The 27,747-nt window shown below is 37.5% G+C and overlaps 1 long non-coding RNA gene across 1 annotated transcript; it reads right to left on the reverse strand.

Moving 5' to 3' along the window:
* Positions 1 to 3,679: 3,679 nt before the first annotated feature.
* On the reverse strand, positions 3,680 to 27,747 carry LOC134165493 (uncharacterized). Its single transcript, XR_009965562.1, has 2 exons — positions 27,491 to 27,747; positions 3,680 to 4,024 (listed from the first exon to the last, which is right to left on the reverse strand). It is a non-coding gene; the product is annotated as an uncharacterized LOC134165493 (long non-coding RNA).

Here is a 27,747-nt window from a genome sequence, read left to right on the forward strand (position 1 = left end):
CTACTACCTGGTAGCCTCTTTGGTGATCTCTTCTTAGTCTGTGCTTTTCCCACCATGATTCTGAAATTACTCCTCTTGCGTATGTGTTTCCCTGACCCCACACGTGCATTCCCACCAAAAGGATAAATACAGCTGCAGATACTGGCCAGCTATCTGCTTTTTTTCTCCTGGGGCTTAGTTACAATTTATAACTTCACTTTTTGACAGAAGGTGTGTGAAAAGAGTGATAGACTCTCTGCGACTAGGCAGCAGAGGACTATTAGGATATCAGCACTCAGCAGCTAGGATTTGGTTCCTTGGTGAGTTCAGTCATCTAGCATTAGCTAGATAAATATTGTACAAGAAAAAATGCAGCCTTTTCTTTCTCCGCCTCTCTTCAGCTTTAATGGGGCATTCATCCTTTTTCATGCTTTGGGTTTTATAAATAATAGCCACTAGTTCTTATGCATGGGCAACATCAGCAAAATATTTGTCCTTTAAGCTAGGAAAATAATAAATCAGTTCACTCAATCCATCCAAAGCACTAGGTTATTTTAATTCAGTATTATCAATTCAACGTTATTTTAATTCAACATTACCATCATCAATAAAGAAATCCATCTGCTTCTGAGTCACTCTGCCTAAGTCCCTGAATGGAACTTATTGTTTGCCAAGGCAGTTTCTGCTCTGCCCCAAACTGAACACTGTAAAGGAGGTCAAATAAGAAACTTTATAGGGATTTACTTTTTTTTTTCTGTCAAAACCTGTCACAGATGAAGACTTCTACAGAATAACACTGCGCTCAGAAGTGCTTTCCACATAAGGGATTCTCAAAGGCTGCCTCCGAACCAAGGAGTAAGGACTCACCAAGCTGTGCTCCCTACTTGTCAAGTTTAGGTTCTGAGTGAAGCATACCCCATTTCTTGTCTGGTCTTTCTTCCCAGGTTTGTTTTATAGACTTTGACACATGGAGTGCAAAGAAACAAGTTATGGCACAGTTCTTTACTTAAGTATTTAAAGACATCACTGGCTGCATACAAAGATAAAATTTTCTTCACAGATCACTCTTCCAAAAGCAAGACCTCACACTGAAACTTTCTAAATATCTTGACTTGTCATGAGGCAACAGGGCAGCCTCAATGAAAAGCTCCTTTTCCAGATTTCATCCCAGGGATCCATAGATGCCAATATTCTGTGGCCTGCAATTCTGTATTTCCTGCATTATTTAACAATTATGTAGCAAACTGGTACTAATTACTGAATTACATAGACTCCCAAACCTCCAAACCTCTTAAAAATCTATAATTTCCCCTGGATGAAGAAACATAACCATCATGATAGTAAAACAGGTCAACAGCTCCCCTCATCAGTTAACCTCCCTCCAGTAACAGATGATGGCAAATAATTTAGAGATCAACATTAAGTACTTCTATGTTTCTTCTTTACTTCACCTGATCATCATTTAAACTCCAGGTTCCATGCTGAGTCATCCCTAATTATACGGAAGCAATAGGGATGTCTACGGTACATGCAAATAAATATCTAATTGTCATGCAAGTAGAGTTGCAAGCCCAAGATAGCATTAATTTCACCTCTAAGTTATGGGGGAAGCATAATTGAGATGGAAAACTCTTAGTATTTAGCTTAGCTGACATTGCAGGTAAGCATAGACTATGAATCCTACATTGAAAGCACTGAAAAATCAGCTCACAGACTCACCTGATGTGTCCTTTACCTTGGAGCATAAATGAGACTTGAACATGTAATTATGTTTAAAAGCCCACTGAGAACTGCAAAAATCTCATTGTCTATCTCTTCATCTTGTTCATTAATAAATTATACTGGTATTACAAACATATATGCATTATACAAGACAGCAATGATTTTCAATGACTGCTAAATATAAAAGAGGTTTAAAAATCTTAGACTCTTGTTGAAGAGGATTGTTTATTACAGTGAGAGCATTCATTGAACGGAAGTGGGCAATCTCAATGTATATCTACAAAAGTTCTACCCAGTAGTGTCATTTAAAAAAAGATAAATAATTGAGATTAGCCTTCCCCTAGAAAATACCAATTAGTTCACATTTTCAGACGGGATTAAAAACTGCAATTTGGGATTACTTCTCAGTATTTGGAATAATAAGAGAAACCTATCCCAAAATAGCTGAAGGATCAACTGAAGTGTGACCAGCCAGACAATTCCCAGTCTCCCAGGTTCTTGCATCTGCTTGAAGAATGAAATGTTCCATATCACTGAGCACCACCAACACAAATTGGTACCTCATTCCTGACTCAAACAGTTTCTAGCTAAAATGGTTTTACCACAACCATCAACTACTCAAAGTCATTATGGGTAATCAAAAATCTGGTGCAGCATGGACTTCAAATGTTCAGAGTTATATGGTTGTCAGTGACCAGAGAACACAAACCACACGTTTTAAATCTGTATACCTTTATAAACCAATGTTTGCTTTCCATACTTATTTAAGAGAAAAAAATTACTGATGAACATTTGTTTCAGGTGTAGTTACAGACAAAATAATGATCTACGGAAAAAATATGAGTTCAAAATTTGCGTTCTGCAGACTCTCATATTAAGTATAACTGGATTAGAAAGAGATGGCAAACAAGATATTGAATGCAATGTGGGGATTTAATTATATACATCTGAGTTCTTAGTTCATGATGCTGACAGAATGCTTTATTATACAATACTATGAAGGCAAAAAGACATTCCACCAAATTCATTGTTTGAGATTTGAATTCTTGAATGCAAAGAATGTCTATTGTTTAACAATATATCAACAAAGAAATCACCTCTGAGAAAACATGCTGAATTCTAGCCAATATTTAAAGGTGATCTAAATTACCTGGTTTTGAGAATCTGTAATTTGTCTTCAGTGAAACTAAACAAATTACAGCTCACAACATATTCTCAGTTTACAGCAAAAGTGACTATTTAATAGAGACTTTCTTTATCCTCTCCTTATTTTGCTAAGAAGGGTGTTCAGTCATTGCTAGTATGGTGTATGATTTAGAAAATGCAAAGAGACTAAAGAAGAATATATATTTTTCCATTTTTATGCTGTAAGTCTGCTGCTCACTTGCTGACATCTGCTTTACTTTAGCAAAGTATTGACCAGTTCAGAAAATTAAGATGTCCCTGAGAATAAAAAGTATTCTTCCTGAGGCCTTATTTTCAACCAAATTGCCTGTGTTCATTGAGCCTGCCTGTTTCTGCAATGAAGTGGCAGAATGAATAAAATGAGATCAGTAAGGACCTTTGAAATGTGTGGGGAAACGCCCATTTCTTCTGTTGTGATAATTCCCTAGTTTCTATAGCATTTGTCCAGCACAATTTTAAACATGCCAGAATTATACTGAGAAATCATAATGTAAGAACACAAAATGGTCCAGCATTGCTAATCAGAAAAACCTGGTAACAACAAAGTTGTACCCAGAACTGAAAGGACCATTTATAATTTGCAAAAAATATTCCAAAATATGACAGTCAATATTTCTTAGAAAATTTAAAGTGAATCTTTATAATATCATAGTCAAAGTATCACGCGCCATTATACAAATCCTGCTGTCATGATGGTAACCATGTAGAGGTATGGAAGAATTAAACACTTGAATATTAAAGCCTAATTCAATGGAAGGACTTCGTTATGAGTTACACTATATAACATTAAAGGAATTCCCAAAAAGAGATTTTTAATTCAAGCTACTAACATTAAACATCATACAAAATGTAATATGCTGTTACATAGTGGTTTAAAAATGTGTCAGTTTTGAAGGATTTTTGTAAAACCTCTCCCTCCAGGTAGATATCTGAAGAGGAAGTCCCTTCAGGACTATGTGAGGGACTATGAAAATTCAAATTGTTTTCCAAAGGGATAATTCTACTGCAAGACATGAATTGTTGACTTTTTAAAGGGCTGGTTTCTCTTCTGTTGAAGATTGGTAATACTTTGTCTTTAGTGGAATTATATATTTCAGGTGTCTGGCAGAGTTACCAAGGTTCAAGATCCTTTGCATTGCTGTTGATAAACAAGCAATATTATGATACAGGACAAGACAGAGGAGGAAAAGGAAGAGAAATTGGTTTGGTTTTCCCCACAGGTTTGAACAAAAGTTCTGATATCCCAAATAATGGTCACTTTGTTGACTACTCTTTATGATTTAGCTGAAGATGATTTTGAGGTGGTCTTACCATTATGTTGCCTATCTTCTGAAGACAGATACTGATGATACAAACTGAACTTGGACAAGCATTTGAATAAGGAAACCTGAAGAATCATGTGCTCAACAATGAGATAATTTGCTCTGAGGTTTGACTGGCATTGCAACATGTTTGCACACAGAGATCTACATATAATGGATACATGTCTCTGTATGCTAAATCAACAATTTCTCTGTATCGTGGTTTAAACCCAGCCAGTAATTCAGAACCATGCAGCCGCTCGCTCACTTCCCCTCTTCCCCCCCCCAACCCTAGAGGGATGGGGAGGAGAATCAAAAGAATGTAACTGCATGGGTTGCAATAAGAACAGTCCAGTAACTAAGGTATAATACTACAATAATAATAGTGATAAGGGAAATAACAAGGGGAGAGAATATAAAACTGAAAGGTGAAAAGGAAAAAAACCAATAAACACAAGTGATGCACAATCATGATGTGCTCTGGTATGGAATACCCCTTTCGCTAGATTGGTCAGGTGTCCTGTCACTGCTTCCTCCCAGCTTCCCATGCCCCTACTCACTGACAGAGCATGAGACTGAAAAAGTCCTTGATCAAAGTAAACATTGCTTAGCAACAACTAGAAACATTGGTGTGTTATCAGCACTGTTCTCAGACCAAAGTCGAATACACAGCTCTGCACCAGCTGCTAAGAAGGGGAAAAATGACTGCTACAGCTGAGCCCAGGACACCTGGACTCTACACTAATCCTCCTGAATTAGTAGGAACCACAGAGATATTCAACAACTAAACACTTGATTATTAGAGCCAAGTTCAAGTACAATGAGATGAGTTAACTGTAAGGATTTAGCCATAAGAAAATAAGTGGAGTTCATGACTACTGTAAGCTTTCATTCAGACCATTAACATTTTTTTTTTTTTTATTTTAAACACCAAAAACTAAAAAGAAAATAGTATCCGTGTGGGAAAAGTGAAAAAAAAAAAAGAAGGAAAATCCTATTTTGCTTTCCCACATCAAGTCAGTGAAAAACTCCAGCCATCAACCTAGTGGGACATTTCAGAGGAGAGGGTTTTTTTAATGTTTAATGTAACAGAAGATACAGAGTGCTGCTTTTTAGCAAGAAAAGGGAGAAAAGAAAAAGCTCTTGCTAGCAGATGCCTAAGTTTGAGAAGTCTTCTGGAATGCTAATGTAGATAAGTGACAGACTTGTGCTTGATATTTAGAATTTCGCTCTTTTATGTGGGAAATTTTGACTTTATGACATTTGAATCCATTACTGTGAAATGGATTCAGATGTTGCAAAAATGCACTAAATTTTGTCTCTAGTGTAGAAAACTGCCATGTTACACAAAATAAGTAAAGATCAATGCTAGACAACCAGTAAATGAAAATATAGTAATAAGTAGTCTGTTCCCCTTGTTAGGTTTTATGTCATGTTTTGTACGAGACATTGAAACCACAAAAATCCCCATAAAGATCTGAAAAATACATCTCATGTAAATGACTTTACTCAATAGTGAAAAAATATATTAGAATGATACTGCACTGAAACTTAATTTCACTCAGTGTTAGGGAGCAAACTTGATATCACTTGCATAGTTTCTTCTGGGTATGATTTTTTGGTGGGTTAGAAAATATCTGTAGTATCCTATCTTGCAGACAATAAATGTTCATGTGATTAGTTCATTCAGCAGAAAGGTTGGCTCACTATGAAAGTCCAGAAAGAAAATAAACTCGTCAGCTTCCACGACCTGCCAGCAAAAGACCTAAGTGAAATGCAGGGATTTTTTTTTCCCAGGATAATGTTAGACTTTGCTTCTTTTAAAATATCCAACCTATGGTTGAAATATTGTGTTCTGCAGTCAGAATACATTTTCTCTAGGATGTGAGTAACCAGGGACAGATATGGATCAGTAGCACTGTCTTTACATTCTTAGCCTTTCACATTAGACATGAAAAGTTAGCAGGGAATAGTTTACAAAGAAAAAGAGTACCTATGCCTTTAGCCTAATCTCTAAGGTTGGTTATCTGGGTTAGCCTTTACTATAAATGACATAATTCAGCTCCTTGTTTTAAGGTCAGCCAGAAGTCTTTCTCCATTTACACTTTTGTTGTATATAACCCTTCTGCCTGAACTCTCAAATCAACCTCAAAAAGAGCAAAGTACTAAAAAATAAGACCCCCCAAAACCTTCGAGCCTTGTAAAAATCTTGTACAGAAAAGAAAAAAATCAAAAAATCTTTTACAACCTCACAGGACTGACACTCTGTCCCATAAGCATAGAAATTCCCTTACAACAGGGTTAATTTAGAAAGGTCAGAGTGCTCCACAAAGAGTTTTTGTGAATGAGGCTGTGTAGTTGTTATGTCATGCCAGGTGAGTGAAAAAGTTTTCATGAAGAGAAGTCCCTGAAGAGCAAATAAGTTAATGGTGAAAGAAAGGAGACTGTAAGAAGTTAGAATTTATGTTTGATTCAGAGCTGTTTGATGAAATATGGACCTCTGTTTCCTTGTACACCAGCATATCTATGATTAAAGGGAGAAACATTGACTTACTAAGTGTTAAAAGTTAAAAGCTAGAGCTCAGTCACCAGAAAACATCAGATGCATCACATCTCCAGACTCTTGCTGGAGCATGCTGCCAGCCTCTTATCACCTAATGGTGTCAAGACCCTTTCTTTTTTAGGACCTTATACCAAGAGGCACATTTGACATCGAAAGCTGAAATGGCACTTCTCTTCCCCTCTTGTAGTGATGCAGACATGTAAGCTTCCCAGAGGGAAGGAACCTCCTATCAGTTCCTCTACCAAACATTGTAGATTGACATGTCACATCAATGTCATGAATAGTCCTCCTCAAAGTTTTAATATCATCAGTATATATAAACCTCTATTTTGAAAGGCATGCCTACAGGGTTTTTACAGGCCATTGCAAATGTGTTCTGCCCATATTCTGAGCCAGCCAAAAGCCATGTAGCTGTAATTAACTCCATGTCAATTCTAAGCTAAGAATTTGTCTTGAGAGTACACTACCTTAGAGATGGTATCACCCAACATGATGATGTGATTTCAATCTGCCTACAAAAGCCTGTGTAAATAGAACTTAAATAGATATTTCTCTTAAGATCTTAAACTGAATTCTTTCAAGTTTTAGATCATAGATAAATTGAAGTGAGTTTTCAATTTTGACCATCAAGTTTCCATAGATAGCACTCAGAAACACTTAGGTTAATCCTTGTGTTTGTAGGCCAGTTTAACATTGTGACACAGGTACTTCTGTCTACTGAGTGTCCTTTTAAATCCTATTGCCTTCTAAATCTCAAAAAAGCTGTAGAAGTATATTGACTTCAGCATGCGAAGAGATGCAAATTCATATATATTCTGGCTGCTGTGGGATTTCTGAAGTCTGATTTTCCCAAACCTAAGCTCCACTACTGGAGATACTCATTCTTTATGTTCAAGGTGGAGTTTATATGCACCTGTACGTACAGTTTTCCACCCTGATTGCAGCAGGTGAAGTACAATCCTACTAGCCTGCTATTGCAGGTCAAATCAAGTCTGAGCAGATTGGAGTGTCTCAGAGGATTCAGTAGCTGAAGATAACTAGAGTGCTTAAGAATCTTAACAGACTACACTGGCTAAATTCTATCTTCCTGTTTCCATGTTTTTCTCTTACTGGTTTTGTACAAATCCGTTCGAAGAGAATTAATTTAATACAGACTAAGTGGTGTCTGAAGGTGCAGTGGAGGTAACTGTTTATGAAGGAAAAAAACTAAACCCAAATGTAAAAATTAAAAGCTGAAGGGGAAAATTGATTGCATTTCAAGTAGAGCACCTTTATTTCAAGCAAGATCTCTGCTGTTTCTCACCATTTTGGAAAGGTTTTCTGATGACAGAATGGATTGTTTTTCCTGTTGCGCTCTTTCCTTCAGCCTGTCTCTGAGCAGTTGTTGAAATATATCTAAATGTGCAAATGGTGTTTTGAGTAGAATCTGGAAACTGTAACACATCAGAAATGACAAAGAAAAAAGCTCTTTAAAATGGGAAAGAATGCAAGACAGAGCAAGCAACTGTGAAAGCTGTGAGAAGGAAAAGCTCCTTCTGGTGTTCAGTATAGCAAAGACTTGGCTCTTTCTAGAACTTCAGCAGACATTTATGCTCACTGGTATTTGCATATCACTCAATGGTTTTTCATTGGCAATAATATACATGAGGCTGGTACATATTTCTTCATGTACAAAAATCATTTTTCCAGAAAGCAAATGCAGGTCTTGAGAGTCAAAACACTCTCTGATTTAATTCAACTGATTGATAACACAGTTTTCGAAGGAGAATTTTTGTCCATATGTTGGTTATTCAGCTTAGCAAGCTGTAAAGTTTTATTTTGTTTTTTTAAAAAAACAACCAAAAATCTTCAAAAAATGCGTACCCAATACGCATGAGGTAATTCACCAATATCTGTAGCTAAGTAATAGAGTATAAATCCAATCTCCATGCCCCTCCACAAACCCTCTGAACCAATTCCTGAAAAATTGTGCAGCTACCCCAAAAATTTAAGGGGTTTTGCTGATCCATCAGCACCAGCTCTTGCTTAAACGTGTCTGCACAAATTTCTTGTCTGGTTGGACCTGTTCCTTTCATAGTTTATGCATAAGCTACCTTGAAGGCAATATTATATAAACTTGATGTCTAAGGTCCAAGGTAGTTGCTGGAGGTCAACATTATTTCTCTTTTCTCATCTGGATGAATGGCAAGGCTGCTATCTTCTAGGGTGGTTGGATATAGAGAAATGTCAGACTTACCCTTACAGACCCAATAGCTTTGTGGATGACATAAAATTAAGATTTTTTACGCCTTCCATAAAGAAAGCAAGTAACTTTCATCCAAGTTCACGAAGACTTCTGTTAAGATGGCACTATCATATGGACTTTGTGTGAGATTTCATTAAACTATCTTACAAGCCTTAGACAATTAGAAATAATTTCTCTAAAAGACAGCAGGGAACATTGAGACTGGCACCTCTGGCTTCTTCAATAAGAAGAAAAAGCTGAGTGTATCATCAAAGAAGGCTTCACAGGGCTCTGATTTCTCTGTAATTGAGGTTCAACAGACTATTCACATTGCCTGATTTCCTCATAGAGGTACTTAACATATTGTACTGAAAATCTGAGCCTGTGAACAACAAAGGTTTGGATAGACAACACTCAGCATAGAAGCTCTGACTGGAGAAATAAAATTCTAGCCAGAACCTCATTCACTGGATCCTCACAACAAGAATACAGAGGGGAGAAAGTGTGTGGCTATGTGATGAAAATTAAAAACATCAGTATATTCAAAAGGAAACAAAGGCTTAACCAGATCCCTCAGGAGCCCTGTCCTCACAACAGATATGATGCTAGTAAATTTGGCTGAACTAAAGAAAGCAATTATATTTGCCACAAGGGGACACTTAATTGTTTCAATGTAATCATTCCTATTTTGCTGCTGAAGGTTGCTGATAAAGTAACAATTGCGTAATAATTAACCAATGTTAATAACATTTACCATAAACAACTGTAGCAAGGACTCAGCTTTGACAGAGGCTCATGTCTGGCTGTTCAAGAAGTCTGCCCTGAAAATGCAGGCAGACTCTGACACGCTGTCTCTGATAACTGTCACAGTTGGGATGTTCTTCACATCCTTTCAAGCATTTGTCTACACAGCATACACATCCTCACCCCCTCAAACACAGGGCAAATATCTGGACATAATTTTTCATCAGTCATGTATTTCCCCAGAAGCCAGAAAATTATTCTGCTCTCACCTTGGATACGTGCTTTTGAATATTTGTTCTTTTAAGGGTTTCAGCTATACCCAGGTTTGTTACTTTGACAACAATGTAATGCAAGACTTGTCCTTATAAAAGATAATCCACATTAAAATGACCTACTCACTGGTAAATGTCTTCCATTAAACAAAATGTTTGGCCAATGTGCTTATGAAACAGCTGAATAGGAACAAAAAAAATTTCCAGAAGACTGTCTTGAGTCAATTATACCACAGGGTACAGATCTGTTTCAAGGGTTGCCTCTCCCATTTGCAACTCATCAAGAATTTTGGAACCTTGACAAACTGCTTGAGCTGGAATTGCAGGTACCAACCATATCCTTCAACAAATCTCCCTTCTATTAAAAGACGAGAATATGTAAAAACCATGTTGCTCCCACAGTTCCATAGGAAAGGAAACAAAACATTCACTCTCTCCCCCCCCAAAAAAAACCAACCCAACCAAACCCTAACCTTGATCAGAGTATTAGTTAGATCAATCTCCCCGCTACTTCAATTAGAAGTACATGGAAGAATACCCATGACACATTTATTAACTTGGGATTCTTGCATCTAGTGTTAGGAGCTCAGAAGACTTGGTAAAGCATAGAAAAATAATATATTTCTTTTCTTGTAAGACTCATGTAAGTGCAAAATGTGCAATGTCTGAGGCTCTGTATATCATATATTTTACATGTCCAAGTTGAAAATAAATAGTTTTCAAACTTCCTGAATTTTAACAGTGTTTTATAAGTTTTGGTTCCTCAAGAAATTATCATTCTTTGATTCTATGATTCTATTTTTGAAAGGACAGACTGTATACTTTGGCCTTTCTAAACTGAACCACCAACACAGTCAGTAACCTCTGCCAATGCTTCTGTCTTTCAAGGCAGCACTCACGTGTTGCAAGTTGTCTGTCTAAAGAATGGCCTTTTACTACTCTGCAGGATAACAAAAATTGAGCCACAGCTGGAAAATAAGGTTCTTTTGGTTATACATTGCCCTTTGTGCACTGAGAAAACTTATTTGAAACTACTTATACTTTTACAATATTTTTTTTTGTTTTTAATTTAAAATAGTTTGCATTCTGTTTTTAGTTCAGCTTTACAGTGCCTTATTTGGAATAGACATTTTAATTTAGGGAACAAAAAGGTCTCCGTGACAAAATTGAAAGTACAAGATTAATCTAAAGAGGAACCTGATATTGAACAACTGAATTTCAATGATTAAATTGAATAATAAGAAAATGGAAATGGAAAGAAAATGGAAAATGGAAGAACTTGGCTTAGATTACATGCTACTTAAAACAAGTTCTAAATTATGCCATCTCAAAAAAAAAAAAAAAACAACCAAGAAACAATCTCTATTTTAAGAGACATTTTGTTCTCCAAATTGTTATTAAGAAAAGTCATTTTATTCCAACATACATCAAATGAAATACCTTAGACTTCTTTTCTTTAATATTCCAAACATTAATTCCATTCTGCTATTTAGCATTGAAAATTGTTTCCATAGGCTTTTATTTTACATCAAAAATATACACCGAGTATAAACCAGGTTTACTAAATGAAAAAAAACCCCAAACCACAAAAATTCCAAATCTGATGAGAGGCTGGACATTATACTACGAAGTAACTAACACATAGGTAGATTAGGTGCTGTTTCTTTAAGTCAGTAATAAACACTGTATCTGTTAACATTGTTTAAAAGGAACACAGTTGAGAAAGTTGCAAGGATGCGACTTTCAAAGACATTTCATAAAAGAATGTAAGCATTGGTGATTGTTTTTGATAGGAAAGTTGTACTGCTTACAATTGTGTAACAAATCAAAAATTCCTAAGAAAATCCCACGATGAAGGCTTTGTTTTCAAAGGTCTATGAAAGCTTCATGTATCTTGAAACAATAAGGGAAACCGTATGTGTACTAGGCCTTAATTTATTGCTTTGTTAAATGAATTGCTTCCATACAGCTTTCCTGCCATTAAGATGTAAATGTGGGAAATAAAAAGTGGAAGCTGAAAATATTATAGAAAAATTCAACCCTAAAGGAGGAATCTGAGATGTGTTTCTACCACCTGTGAGATATTAGCAGCAAGTTGTGAATAGATCTGATAAAATTAGCATGTATTGGTAGGATAATGCAGCTGTTGCAATGTAACTTTTGGCTCACATGAGGCTTATTCATAATCTATTTTTATGATTTCCAAAATCCAGCAAAAATGAAAACAGGACCACTGTCTAATTGTTACCATACTGTTGATTCACAAGCTATTTGCAGTGTACTCAAGGAGCAATTCCCTCTTCTTCCACCCCCCCCACCCCTGCCTGCTTCTTCCACAGCTCTCTTTCCTCCAGCCCTAGGGTGCTTCTAGTTATAGCATTTGATTTCTAAAATTAAACTTAAGTCCACCTTAAAACTCACAGTTAAGAGAATTTGGATAAATGAAATGCCATTTAAAATATCCTGACAGCATCCCTGTCCTGTGCTGTTCCTTTTCTATATTCCAGCAGAGGATAGCTTCTTCATTTTCTAAATGTTTAGTGTAATACAGAATTTAATTTTATGCTTTTCTATTTTTTTATTACTTGTTTTTAAAGTTCAGATACTTACTTTTTTGTCTTAGCATTCTGCATATACAAGAAAGCACAAATGAATTTTACATATGACTGACTACAGCTATTCAATGTATGCTGACATGACTTGAAATGAAACAAATATATTTCCAGCTAAAGGTGACAAATGGACCTAGAGCTTCTATAATTGCTCATTGTAAGATCATTAAAATAGACCAATGATTAAATTTCTAAGCTTTGTTGCATATTCTCAAAATAATTGTAAAGGTCCATTTTATGATTTGAAGTGAGTGTGTGCCTAAGTAATTCCACAAATAATTTGCCTGTTTTCTCATACCTTCTTGATTTACCTGCTAATTCATATCTGGATAATTTTATTGGAATGCAAAGTTCTTCTTAGCTGTCTTTTTATTCATTCTGTTGGGCCCCTAGCATACATCTAAGTTCATCAGGCGCCATAAAAAAATGTGTAGTCCATGTATTTGGCTCACACCTGAATTGCCTGAATTGTAGTCACCTAGTTGTCAAAGTCTTCTTTCCTTATTATTAGTGTCCTAAGAAAATCAGTCCACGTAGTGGGTACTTTATATGAAAGAAACTTGTATGGTCTATAATGTGATCCACCGATACCAAGTGCAGTTTTATCATTGGCTTTTTCTACCTTTAAGTCACCATTGGCGGGTACATATACACATACAACTTAGAACATGCTGAAACCTAAATCAAAGGAAAGGACTAGTTTCTGGGTTCTTACAGTCTTACAGGTTTCATAAATATAACATCCAAGAGCAATGCATATTCTATGCCATGTGAGAAAACACCTGAACTTGGTCTCACTTGATCTGCACATTTACAAGCCTGAAGAACCAGTTATATGCAGTGGTTCAGAAGAGACTGAAAGACAAATGTTTATCCACTTCTTGGAAGCACTGCAGGGAAATTGCAAGCAAATACTGTAGTAGTTTCACTATTTCCAAATGCTTATTCTGTTCTATTTTCATCTTACTAAAATACTTAATTTCCCCTCCAGAGTCATCTGCAAAAATTCATTTCTGATCTCCTTGGTTCCCTTTTTGGGTAGTTTGTGTATTCCAATGTCTGTGTCCTATTTAGTTACTTGTATAGTGCATTGTTTTGCAGTTACATTAACACTCACAGTTTAAAAATGCAAAGTCTGTTCACCAGCTTTCTTGAGCCTTTGCCCAAAGCTATTTCTTGTACACTACCAAAAGAAAAAAAGAAAGGTTTCTCTGTCCCACTTTTTTGTTTCAGCATGGGTAAACCAAAAATTGGATCTACTGTGAGGAATGATTTTTCCTAGACATAGTCAATTAAGCCTTAACAAACATTAAATAACTAATGTTGTTGTGAAAATTAACTAGAATTAAACATACAATATGTGAATGTTTTCATAGCTTTGACCTTTTGGAAAGTATAGAGAAATCTTTATGAGATGTTAAGTGGGATAGTTCTTGAAGAGACCTCTCTTTTCCTTGATTTTTGATCTCCAGGTGTTTCAGGTGTTAAATTCATATCTGCATGTCCAGATAAAGGTTCAATGACTCTTTTTGAATGAAACATAGTACTTCACTGAAACTTTGAACTCACTTCCACTGCAAAATTAATAAAACTGCTGACTAATTAAAAAGTTAAAAATATATTCTACAGATATACTAGTTGGAATTAAATGTTTTCAATTACATAGTGCATTTAATTATTGCAAAGTTAGCAATAATGTTGTCTTACTGTCATGAATGGATGTGGAAAATAATTCTATACTGATGGCTTATTTACTAATAATTAACACTTTTACATTTACACACAAAAGTATTCATATAAAAATACTGCTTAATTTCTCCAATGAATATGAAGAAAGTTTGTATACTTGCCTACCAGCATAATTCCTATTAATTATTGAGAAAGGGACTCAAGTTCAGTCCATTACATTTCAAAAACTTGAACAAAATAATATGAAAGTAATCTGAGGAAATCACAATCTGTCCACAGGTACTGGGTGAAGAAAAGCAGACTCTATGTATGAAAAATAAATTATTCATCACACAGAGCTCACTGTTATAAAAGAAAGTCACTGCATACATAAAGGCCTAATCCAACATTGTTTAATACTCTCTGAAAGGAAGTGCACAATCATCAGTCATTGACTTCATGCCCTTAGCATTTCCTTGTCCAACAAATCACATAACTATATTTGTATTTGAGACACAGATAGCTGTTGGGTTCCATGGAGCTTAGTAAGACACTCCTAAGGTGAAGCTAAGCAGATGTTCAGGTTATGATAGGCTCACTCCCATTTGCAGTACTAAAAGAAAACTAAATGGATGAAATAAATAGCTCTTACTTATCAAGTAACAAAGCTCTTGCCTAGAAATACGGTGAGAATAATTCCCTTATAAGAAACATTTGTATTGACAATACTTTGAAAGATCTTGTTAGAACATGTGATGTGGAAATGTCTGAATTACAGGATTTTAGACAACAGTTTTTAACTAAAACGCATGATGCTGAAGAGCTTTACATGTAGATCAAGACCAAAACTGTTCTGTAACATGGCATGCTGGTTTTTATTATGCAGTGAGTTTTGATAAGCAGATCTTTTATGCACCAGAAAAATTAAGATCAAGAGTATCCCACCTAGTTCAGTGTTTCAAAATTTCAACATTATATTGTTCCAGTACTCCTAGATCTGCCTTCGTGGTATAGAAAGGGAAGTGGAGAAATGGTTATGATGCAGTGGCTTGAATTCTCTTCAGCATAGCAACAAAGGGGGAGTTTCTGCCTTGTTAGGAAGCAAGGTCTGGAGGGAGGTAAAGTTGTGAGTAGACCATGAACTGCTTCCATGAATCCGCAGTTGCTGGAGACTGTGGGATGGGTGTTGTGCAGTCTGTGAGGAAAGATCTTCAGTGGAGAAGAGCTCCTTTTTTTTGGCAGTAGAGAGAGTTTCCAACACCTACAAAGTATCAGAATTGGAAAGAGGACTTAAAGACATGTAAGCCTCCCTGTTTTTTAAGTTATGATTCTGTGCTTTGCCTCTGAGAAATGTAAAAGAGATTTCCCAAATCAGAAAATTTTATTTTTACAGTACTTTCTGTAAAATGTAATAGTGTTTCCTAATTGAGATTCATGGTGCTAAACAAGTATAAATTATAGATCACCCCTTGGGCCATAAATTACAGTTACCTGTTATCTTAATTCTTTGCAAGTGCTACCAAACAGACCTTACAAACAGTATGCATTTAATCAGTTCTGAACATACTGCCAAATGTGGAAACAATGAAAGAAAACTAAGAACAAAATGTTATGGTTAACACCATAATTATTTGGGATATTTTTTAGTGCATTCAGTACCTAGCAAGAGAACTGGTAGTACTGGCATCAAAAGTGTGTGCTTTCTTTCAAGCAGAATTCAAAACCTAAAGTCTCCCAGATCACTCACTTCAGAAAACTTTAGCCCAAAACATTTTATTTGGCTTCAGAACACAGAAACACTTGCTTACTGCATTCAACTCTTGGGACTATACTAAGGTCAGAATGCAGTGACAATTGTGATCAAGAGGTCGTCAGCTCTGCTTGCTTAGAAAGAATAATTCCTAAGAGAGCTCATTTCTCTCTCTGACTTGGACTTTGGCTTTTTCTGCTGAACCTTGAAATGAAAACTCCCAGTTAGTAATGACTGGGAATATACTTACAGCAACTATGAAAATATCCAGAAATGTATATCCAAATAAAAGTTTTGGCATATATAAACCAATATGGTCTGCATTTGGACCTCTGCAGCATGATGAATTGATCATCACAGAAACGTGTTATGAATATCTTCCCACAAAACATACTTTATTGTGACAGATATTATTAGAGTATAGCATTTATTTGTTCCTTTTTAAAAAAAAAAAAAAGACTTTGAGAAGTTGTTTGAGGATAAAAAACTGAGTTTGAATTTATATAGAAGAGATTAAATACTTCTAAATTTTACAGCAGCAGTTGAACCCCAAAATCTGATAAATCGGGAGAATGAAAATATTAATCTTCTTTTAGAATCATAGAATCATAGAATAGTTAGGGTTGGAAAGGACCTTAAGATCATCTAGTTCCATCACCCCTGCCATGGGCAGGGACACCTCACACTAAGCCATATCACCCAAGGCCTCGTCCAACCTGGTCTTGAGCACTGCCAGGGATGGAGCATTCACAACCTCCATGGGCAACCTATTCCAGTGCCTCACCACCTTAACAGGAAAGAATTTCCTGGTTATATCCAATCTAAACTTTCCCTGTTTAGGTTTTAACCCGTTACCCTTTGTCCTATCACTACAGTCCCTAATGAAGAGTCCCTTCTCAGCATCCATATAGGCCCCCTTCAGACACTGGAAGGCTGCTATGAGGTCTCCACGCAGCCTTCTCTTCTCCAGGCTGAACAGCCCCAACTTTCTCAGCCTGTCTTCATACGGGAGGTGCTCCAGTCCCCTGATCATCCTCGTGGTCCTCCTCTGGACTTGTTCCAACAGTTCCATGCCCTTTTTATGTTGAGGACACCAAAACTGCACACAGTAATCCAAGTGAGGTCTCAGAAGAGCAGAGTAGAGGGGCAGGATCCTTTGACCTGCTGGTCACGCTCCTTTTGATGCAGCCCAGGATACGGTTGGCTTTCTGGGCTGCAAGCACACACTGAAGCCAGCCCAGGTTCATTTTCTCATCGACCAGCACCTCTACGTCCTTCTCCACAGGGCTGCTCTGAATCTCTTCTCTGCCCAAGCTAAAGCTGTGCCTGGGATTGCTCCGACCCAGGTGTAGGACCTTGCACTTCGCATGGTTAAACTCCATGAGGTTGGCATCAGCCCACCTCACAAGTGTGCCAAGGTCCCTCTGGATGGCATTCCTTCCCTCCAGCGCATCAACTGAAACACACAGCTTGGTGTCATCGGCAAACTTGCTGAGGGCACACTCAATCCCACTGTCCATGTCAGCGACGAAGATGTTAAACAAGACCGGTCCCAACACCGATCCCTGAGGGACACCAATCTTTACTGGTCTCCAGCCGGACACTGAGCCATTGACCACAACTCTTTGTGTGCGACCATCCAGCCAGATCTTTATCCACCGAGTGGTCCATCCATCAAACTGATGTCTCTCCAATTTAGAGACAAGGATGTCGTGTGGGACAGTGTCGAACGCTTTGCATAAGTCCAGGTAGATGACATCAACTGCTCTACCCCTGTCCATCAGTTCTGTAGCCCCATCATAGAAGGCCACCAAATTGGTCAGGCAGGATTTCCCCTTAGTGAAGCCATGCTGGCTGTCACCAAGCACCTTGTTGATTTTCATGTGCCTTAGCATGCCTTCCAGGAGAATCTGCTCCAAGATTTTGCCAGGCACAGAGGCGAGACTGACTGGGCTGTAATTCCCTGGCTCGTCCACTTTCCCCTTCTTGAAAATGGGGGTTATATTTCCCTTTTTCACCTGACTGCCATGATTTTTCAAATATGATGCACAGTGGCTTAGCAACTTCATTCACCAGCTCCTTCAGGACCCGCAGATGGGTTTCATCAGGACTCATGGACTTGTGCACGTTCAGATTTTTAAGATGGTCTCGAACCAGATCCTCTCCTACAGTGGGCACAAGGTCTTCATTCTCACAGTCCCTCCATCTGCCTTCCAAGACTTGGGTGGTTTGGTCAGAGCCTTTGCCAGTGAAGACCGAGGCAAAGAAGTCATTCAGAACCTCAGCCTTCTCCAAATCCAGGGTAGCCAGTTCTCCTGAGAGCTTCCTGAGGGGGCCTACGTTGTCCCTAGTCTGTTTTTTATTTGTATGTACTTGTAGAATCCCTTCCTGTTATCCATAATATCCGTAGCCAAGTTTTATTCTAACTGGGCCTTAGCTTTCCTAACCTGGTCCCTAGCTTCCCGGACAACATCCGTGTATTCTTCCCAGGCCGCCTGTCCTTGCTTCCACTTTTTATAAGCCTCTTTTTTTCCTTCTAATTTTCCTCAGCAGCTCCTTATCCATCCAAGGGGGTCTCCTGGCCCTCCTGCTGCACTTCCTTCTAGTTGGGATGCAACACTCCTGAGCTTGCAGCAGGTGATCCTTGAGTATCAACCAAGAGTCTTAGGCCCCCCTGCCCTCTAGGGCTGTATCCCATGGAACCTTCCTAAGCAGGTTCCTGAAGAGGCCAAAGTCTGCTCTTTTGAAGTCCAGAGCAGTGAGCTTGCTGCACACTCTTCTCACTGTCCTGAGGATCTCAAATTCGAGCATCTCATGATCGCTGCATCCAAGGCTGCCCTGGAGCATCACATTTCCAACAAGCCCTTCCCTGTTGGTGAGCACAAGGTCAAGCATGGCACCTCTCCTTGTCGGCTCCTCTATTACTTGCAGAAGGAAGCTGTCTTCCACACAATCAAGGAACCTCCTGGATTGCTTGTGCCAGGCTGTACCATTGTTCCAACAGATGTCAGGGTGTTTGAAATCCCCCATGAGAAAAAGGGCCTGTGAGCGTGAGGCTTTTCCTATCTGTCTATGGAGTGCTTCATCCACAGGTTCTCCTTGATCAGGCGGTCTGTAACAGATCTCCACAGTAATGTCTCCCATAGCTATATTCCCTTTAACCCTGACCCACAAACTCTCTGTGGACTGCTCACCTGTCCCCAGACAGAGTTCCATACTCTCCAGCCTATCCCTAACATAAAGGGCAACTCCCCCTCCCCGCCTGCCAGGCCTGTCTTTCCTAAAGAGCCTGTAACCTTCCATTCCAACACTCCAGTCATAGGAGCCATCCCACCATGTTTCTGTGATGCCTATTATATCATACCCCCATAGACGTGCACACATCTCTAATTCCTCTTGTTTGTTCCCCATGCTATGCGTGTTTGTATAGAGGCACCTGAGCCAAGCTCCAAATGAAGCCGGCTCATTGGCTGGAGCGGCTGGGATATCTCTACATTGCTCCGAGCATTTATTATAGGCAGCACCAGTACTGATCTTCTCTACCAGTGCATCAGCTGTCTGTTTGTGGTGCGAGTGTGTTTCCTCATCAGCCTCCTACAGGACAGCAAAGCGGTTCTGGGTAGGGACAACCGATTTAGGAGGAAGCCCCTTGCTTTTAATTTTAATTTGTGAACTTCTAATCTGTTTTAGGATAGTATTAAGTATGTCAGGTGGCAAATTTTACTCTTTGACCTCTGGCATATCTCTCACCTTATCTGTTTCATCTTTTCTATTCAGTGAGCTGAGAGAAAAAAGATTTTTGTGAGTTTGATAATAGTAGCAGTCAAATGTTTTAAAATAAGCTGTTTTAAACAATATATAATTTATGGGTTTTATTGGTTTTACTACAGATTGCTATATCTTCATTTGCCATGATTCCTGAGTTCCTGGGTTTATGGTCAATTTGAGCTGTGATCTACCAGTGCTATGCCTGGAATGTAAGGTTCTCAGCAACTGACAGAGGATTATTATAGATAATCTTCCATATATGTATATTTGAGATACATGAAGCAAATATATAGTCTTATTTATATACATATATAAATAAAACTAAGTGGAAAGTAATGTGCTTCTATCTGTTACATGCACGTTATATGCAAAGACTTCAGAAGAAGCAAACTCATCCACCTGTTTTTAACCAAGTATTTATGGATGTGGAAATTCTGAATACAGAATCATAGAATCCTAGAACAGTTTGCATTGAAAGAGACCTTAATGATCGTCTACTTCTACCTCCCCTGCCATGAGCAAGGAAACATTCAACTAGACCATGTTGCTCCAAGCCCCGTCCAACCTGGCCTTGAACACTGACAGGGATGGGGCAGCTACAACTTCTCTGGGCAGCCTGTTCCACTGCCTCACCACCATTACAGTAAAAAATTTCTCCCTTACATCTCATCTAAATCTACCCTCTTCTATTTTTAAGCCATTCCCCCTTGTCTTAGCATTATACACCCTTGTAAATATCTTTTATAGACCACATTTGATTATACACCAGTGTTTACATTGCACATGTAAACATGCATTAGGTATGTCTATCCAAATGTACATTGCATTTAGGGGTTTCTGTTATGAATGATTTAAAAACACAACTTTTTGTAAAATTGTTTGATGTATGTATTCTGAAAAAAATGAAAATCACCCAGGTTAAGCAACTCCTGGCACTGTGCAGTGATAATATGCACGTGTTTTTTGATAGTTTACTTGTAGATTATTTCCTTTAACCAGGAGAAGTGTTGATTTGGAAAGAAGTACCTTTTACATAAAGAAATAGAAGATGCATGACACTTTTCTGTCTTACTTTTACTTGCAACATATGTTCCTAATAAAAACTGAGTAAGGCATGCCAATTTTTCCATCCATTAAAAAAAACATTTCTTTTTTTTTTTTTTTTTTAATCCCACCTTTGCAGAAGGAAGCAGTGATTTCAAAAAAACCCACTTCCTTGGTATTTTAGTAACAAGATGAACGGCTTTGCCTTCTGAACTATGCATAATCTTACCTTTAATGACACTGTCAGTTAAAACAAATATAAACATCAAAGATTGTCCCACCTGCTAGACCTTGAATATTTTTTGTCTCCCAATTTAGAAAAAAAAACAACTTATCAATGTGGTTTAAAAAAAAGCAAAACAAAACACCAAAAAACCCAGAGGAGATCTGAAGAGTCAGTGATAAATCTACTGAATGTTTGCCACAGAGCAATAGGAGTAATTTCTGTTCTGAAAAATTTAACAGTTGGGAATCTCCAGATGACAATAGAATGCTCCTTAATGCTCCAAGCACACCACAGTAAGAATCTCACAACTTCTCTGGAATTTGAGTTGTGCCTTTTAACAAGATGATATACAAATCTTTAGCAAGTGCCCTTATCTCAGATTCGTAATTGTTAATTTATTCACTGTATTCACACAAATGAAACTCTCAGAATAAGAAATTGATAGTTCATCCTCTAGTCTCTTCCAATGTGCTGTTTACTAATGGATAGCTCCTTCTGAGTACATGCAGATTTAAATTAAGTGTCCTGAAGTTGCAAGCTTTTTCATGCCCCTTCTCAGAAATCACATATACTACCCCTCCATCCACCCCATCTGTCCCATTTTACAAACTGTATATGGTACAGCTTCAGAATACTGAACGACCATATCTCCAGAACACTAGATAGTAATTTTCCAGTACATTCCTGTATTCTCTGCAGAAGCCACCTGTACAAATCAATGTTTCAGGCTTCATTTCTGAGATTCCAAAAGCTAAAATCTTAAAATATATGTACTTTGCTAAAAACCAACTTTCTGGAATGATCTGTGGCTCCCAGAGTTCAAGGGATCCTGGGGCCCTCAATCAAAGGTCATTGAGATTAAACAGTAAACTCCTTCTAATTTTGATGAACTTTACATCAGACCATATGGCTCTTGGCCTAATGTTAACATAAACCTGGTCGTAGGTATTCTAAAGTACATAAAGAACACACCTTCAGAAAGACATCTGTATCTACCACAGATAGCCGCAAACACTGTATTTGTGAGCATAACAGCCAAGTTTTGTGGTCAGAGCTGAGCACATAAAAATGTCAAAAAAAAAAAAAAAGAAAAAAAGAAAAAATCTTTCCCTGTTTTAAAACCAGTTGATACTTAATGACACCTGGTTATAGATACTTCCTTTAAGGAAAACCTTTAACTACCTGGTAGGTGCTAGAACACGAATCTATCCTCTAGCTCTTCTTTCATCTTCTTAAGTTCAGGCTCAGAAAAGTACATAATGAAATCATTTTAATGTGAGTTTTCTGCAGTGAAGGGAAACCGTCTCTAGCTCTCCCCACTGTGAGGTTACCAAGTGTGAGTACTGAGGATAGCAGGAATGCTTTTAGTAGTGTGGAGCATGACATAATGTTTTAATTTGACACCTTTATCACAATGATGTTGCCTGAAGGAAAAAAACACTTTGTATGTGAAACCTGGGCTTGTGTATAAGCTCAGACTTCGGGAAAACATACCTACATGCATATTTGCAAACATACATCTCAAGCATATTTCATGAATATTATAATCTAAGTGTGTCCTGTTTAAGGTTCCTAGCACACAGCCTGGGGCTAGGAGGAAAAAGCAGTCTTTCCCTTTAACTAGGCAATCCTGGGAACTATTGAAAAACGTCATCCCGTGAGTAACCTCCTGGGAACAGTTTTTAGGGATATATGAAGCTTACATAACACACAAACGCTGAAGAACTGTTCTTAAAATAAAAAACTATTGATTCAAGTTTTTCAGAAAAAAATGTGGCCTGAATTTAATGTAACTTCCTTCTGCATAATGAAAAAATGCCAGCATTTTGTTCTTGGGAAGCTACAAGAAGGGGGTGTTTGTTTTAAAAGCAAAATAGAATTTTTCATTATATCTAGGAAATATATTCTATTTAATCAATAAATGAAAATTACCAAGCAGACCAAGTTACCAACGGGTTTCTTCCATTTTAGCCATTAAAAGTAAATCTCAAACATAGGAAGGTTAAGAATAAAATGCCTCATTGAGAGTGTAGTATTTCATTTAGATTATTCCTTCAATTTCTAAAAAGTATCAGCTATCACTTCTGTTAAATTAAATTTTCGGTACTGATGATATGGGAGGAAGCTTATAAAAGGTGGGAGAAAACATATTTAGTTATACCAGAGATCAGAACAAAGTTACAGTGTACCTCCTTGAAGTGAATTTGGTGCCACAGCCTATTTATGTCTCAAAAATGGCTAGAAGTCTTGACTGTTTCAAGATTAAATCAAAGAACCAGGGGCCCTGAAGGGAATTTGGAGCAGGTTACAGACTTCTATTTCCTTCAGGAGCTTCCTCCAAAAGCTACATACAAGTGTACAATAACGGAGCACTCATGAAATCTGATTACTTTGTTTTCTGCAAAAGAAAGCACTTAGGTTAGGAACATTGTCAGAATAAATTTCAAGGATCAAAAATCGACAAGGCGAGAACTTGGATGAGGTCTGGTGCTGCAAATGTGTTACTGACACGAGGAACTTAGTTAAAGAAAATCCCGCTACAGTAGACGATGTTATTTCTGTTAGCAATTAAGAACATTTGTGTAAAAATGCCTGTACAGCACGGAACAAATCTGTATGCATTTGTCCACTGCAGATCTGTGTAAATACTGAATCATCGTGTTACATTTCAGTGGCATGGCAGCACTGCTCATGTGCAAACATTTTTCATAAATTGATCACTTCTGGGATTTATAATAACTATTTATTAAACATTTTGCTGTGGTCTGGAACACATATGCTTTCCTTATGTTAGCTATTTTTTCACCAACATTGAAAAATGTAATCTGTTATTATTACTACCACTTGAATTATCAAGGTGAGCAATAACTCTAGTTATGGACTTAGGCCCCTTTGTGCTAGGTGCTGTTAAAAGTAAAATTGAAAAGGAGATCCAAAGTTCCTTAAAATTTAGAAACAAGAAGATAGGCAGCAGCTGAATACATACACAGATTTTATAGACAAGGGACAATAGTTAGCATACTTGACAACAACTTAATTTCACCAATAGCTTGTATGATAGGTTTAGTTGTTAACATCAGAAGCAAGTGAAAGTTTTTTGTTAATTTTACATAACATTATTTTTGAACTAAATTGGTCCTCAGAGTTAGAAATACTACTACTTCCAGAACATAGTCCTACATGGAATATACAGTTCCTAGCTTACCACCTACTCATTCCAAATAAGTCAGGACTTAAAAAGTCTCGCAGAAAACTAGGCAAGAAAGTAGGTAGGTATGTGGTCTGATCTATATGTTTGTTGTTGAATATTTCATGGCAGTAAAATTTGGGATTTCTCATTTGAGTCACATTAGTACTTTCTGAAGTTGTAGGCCTGGAAGAAGACATTTTGTTACCATAGGAAAATCATGGAAATAAAATTAGTCTCTGTTGCTAACTGAAAGACTTCAAATTAGGAAGGAGAGGTTGGAGAACAGATATATGCAAAAGAGCGTTTTTTGAGTTATTCCTGATTAGAGTCAGGAGCACAGCAAAATAAAACCTCTATCTCCCCAGCTATCAGTCATGTTCCATTTTTACACTGGAATTCCCAGCTTTGTAACTTGGCAGCCTTGACTCTTGTCTTCTTCCTCTATTTCTTCCTCTAACCCTGTTTTCTACAAAAGCTAAGACTTACAAACTTCATGGTTAAGCAAAGATATCCATAACCACAGTAAAATGAAGATTCTCAGGAATAATATATGCATGGGTTTTTTGTGTGTCGTGGACGTGTGGTGCATGCATGTGAATGTGTGTATCCATTTGTTATTTTCCTGTTCACCACAACTACACTTATAAATGCCTGTGTCCCTTGGAGTGAGAGCAAGCTGGGGCAACCAAAAATCTGTAGACTGTATAAGTAGATAAATGTTTTAGAATATGAGCCAGAGTTTTGTTATCATTTTAGAGCACAGGAAACAGACTTACTATTCTACATACCTTTTGTTTAATTAAGGCATATATGTATACAATTTACTTAATGCATCACCATGTAGGATGACTACCAAGCAGAGCTACAGTTAAATCACTAGCACAGTCCTTTGAATAATATTTCTGAGGAAGTTAGAATGCCTCAATGAGGTATTTCCTCATCTCTAGTAACCTTGCTTTTATCTAGGATACTTTGAAATGGCTGAGCAGGGAAGCATGATTCTTCCATTGGCTAGACTCACCTCACATTGTTTTCCTGGAAGTGCTCCGTGTCATAAGAAGTTTGAGTGCTTGGTGGTAGATACCGCACACATAGGTACCTCTCAGATGCAAAATGTCACAGTTCACAAGAACTTTAATGATCCTGCTGACTGGCTATCAGATTTAAATAAGATACACTTTTGTTCTTTTTAACACCCTGTCAGTAATAAACTGCAACATGTCTGGTCCCCAAAACCCTGATTTGCATGCTTCCAACCCTCTTTCAGTAGCTGGAATAACAGGCTAGCAATGTTTCTCTTCCCCCACCTCTCATTACTGCCTACTCACCTCACTTAAGCAGCACTTTATGAGGCTGTTAAAGATTACTTTGACATCTGTTTCTTAAACCTGTTTAGCTAAAAGTTTGAATTTGACACAAATCCCCAGCCAACAAGGTGGAGTCACACGAGAATACTGATATAAATAAAAAATCAATTTCAGAATTAAAAAAGCTCAGTGATAAAAAGCCTTAATCGCATATAGATATCTTCATAGATTTGACAAAGACAAGGTCAGAAAATGCTCTTTCTAGTTTTACCTAATTAAAATCTCTGCAAAGTGTTTATTATGTCACCTATTGTCCATAATAGGAAGGGTATTTGTTTTTGTTGCATTTGTGGCAGTGCATTACACAGCTACCTGAGTAATAGCATCGTCAAGGCTGCAAAGTCAGGATCCCTCTGGGTTCAAAACTGTCAAAAGACTCTTCCTTGTATGTCATAAAAACAGATGCAACAATGTGCAAAGTCTCGGAGAACCAGTCTCCCTTACTGAGAAGCAGAGCAGCAGGGCAATGAATAGTTGTGTGAGTATGCCATGTATGTTAAGACTTAGAAAAACATTTGGTTATTAAAATGAAATGCAATACTGCTGCTTCAACTTCAGCATGAACACATGTTGTACAAGGATAACAGAAATTCCTAAATAAACTATGAAGCAGTTTCACTATTTAAAATTAATAGGATCCAGAAAAATGAGTGTTTAGAAAAGCTCCCAAACAAAATCTCTCACTTGCCAGAATGTATCCCTGAGTTGTTTTGGTTAGCTGTATCCAAATGCCAAGAGTGCATTTGTCCACTCTAGTTTAGAGCTTCTTTTTAGATTACATGTCTGGGTTGAGTGCATTAAATATCCTACACTATACTCAAGGCGGCAAATTGTGTCAGGCAATGATTTGTATCTCTCTCTTTTAGGTTATCATTGCACAGGTGCAATTAGAAATGGAGTTATCAAGATCTAAATGAATGACATTGGTTTTTACGAAAATATCAGAATCTGTAAGAGAATAAAACAAGCTTCCAGACTGTACCCCAGTTACTGTTTGCAAATGGCGTAGCAAACTTCTATGATTACACCATTTCCTTGTTTGCCCTGGCAAGTATAACATGTGGTGGGAGGTAAATAAAGGAATACGGAAGATTGCGGAAAAGGCACTGAATCAAAAAACTTCTATCTGGGATAATTTTATTTAAATACAGCAGTACTGCTGGAGAAGCTGAAGCAAAAAAAAAAAAAAAAGAGAAAAATTAACCTTCAATTGTGTTTCAAGATCAATTGTATTTCTATGAAAGTTCTTCTAATGCTTGCCTCATGGTGTCATTGGTCATACCCCAACCTGGATAATCGGATTGGTGTCATACACTGCAAGGGGTTTGAATCACTTGCAATTTTGCAGCAAAGGCCTTTGCCTCAAATTATCATTTGAATAATTTACAAGATCCAGGGTACTCTCAGGAGTGCTTCTAAAAAACATTCTTATGTTTTTTTACCTATTTTTTTCTTTCCAGTCAGCATAAGTAGTACTTTGTGTCTGTGAGTGTATATATATATCTGATCTATTAGCACCCTTATATGCTACAAATTGAAAATGTGGAGAATTTGAAAGAACGAAATTAACACTTCCACTGCCTTCTTCCCTTTCATTCTGCCTTGAAATTCTAAAGTATACTATCAAATTAAAAAAAATAAAATTTCTTGTTTTGTATGAAAAATACAAAACCTAGTGTGCTGACCTACCAAGATGCTTCAGCATAGACCAGACTGGGAAGTCTTTTGATTTTGAGTTGAGATTACTTAAAGTACAGAACTTTCAAAAAGTATTCTTTCTCAGTCTTTCATAAAATCATCAGTATATCATTTATAAGAAGCTATTCTTCCTTTTGCTCTTTTTCTTCTGTTCTTAATGCTTTTCCTTAACATTACCTCCAAGAGAGTTTTCAGGTAAATTGTGTTCACAAGTGGAGGCAAGCCTGGGGATTGGCTTACAGACCTGCCCCATAGCACAGCTGGCTGTCCCTCTGATCGGTTCTGTGATGTGGTTAGTCCTTCCTCTCCTAAGAACCAGATTCCTGTTTCTGCAATGTGCCAAAATAAACAGCTGGGATTTAAAAGGAATACTTCTGTGAAAGTGCTTCATCAGGTCCGAGCTGCTGAGGAGGTGAGAGTCATGAAGAGGACAC

The sequence above is a fragment of the Pezoporus occidentalis genome, unplaced genomic scaffold (assembly GCF_034315485.1).
Source record: "Pezoporus occidentalis ecotype Australia unplaced genomic scaffold, CSIRO_AGI_Poc_V1 ctg24, whole genome shotgun sequence".
Taxonomy (NCBI): domain Eukaryota; kingdom Metazoa; phylum Chordata; class Aves; order Psittaciformes; family Psittacidae; genus Pezoporus; species Pezoporus occidentalis.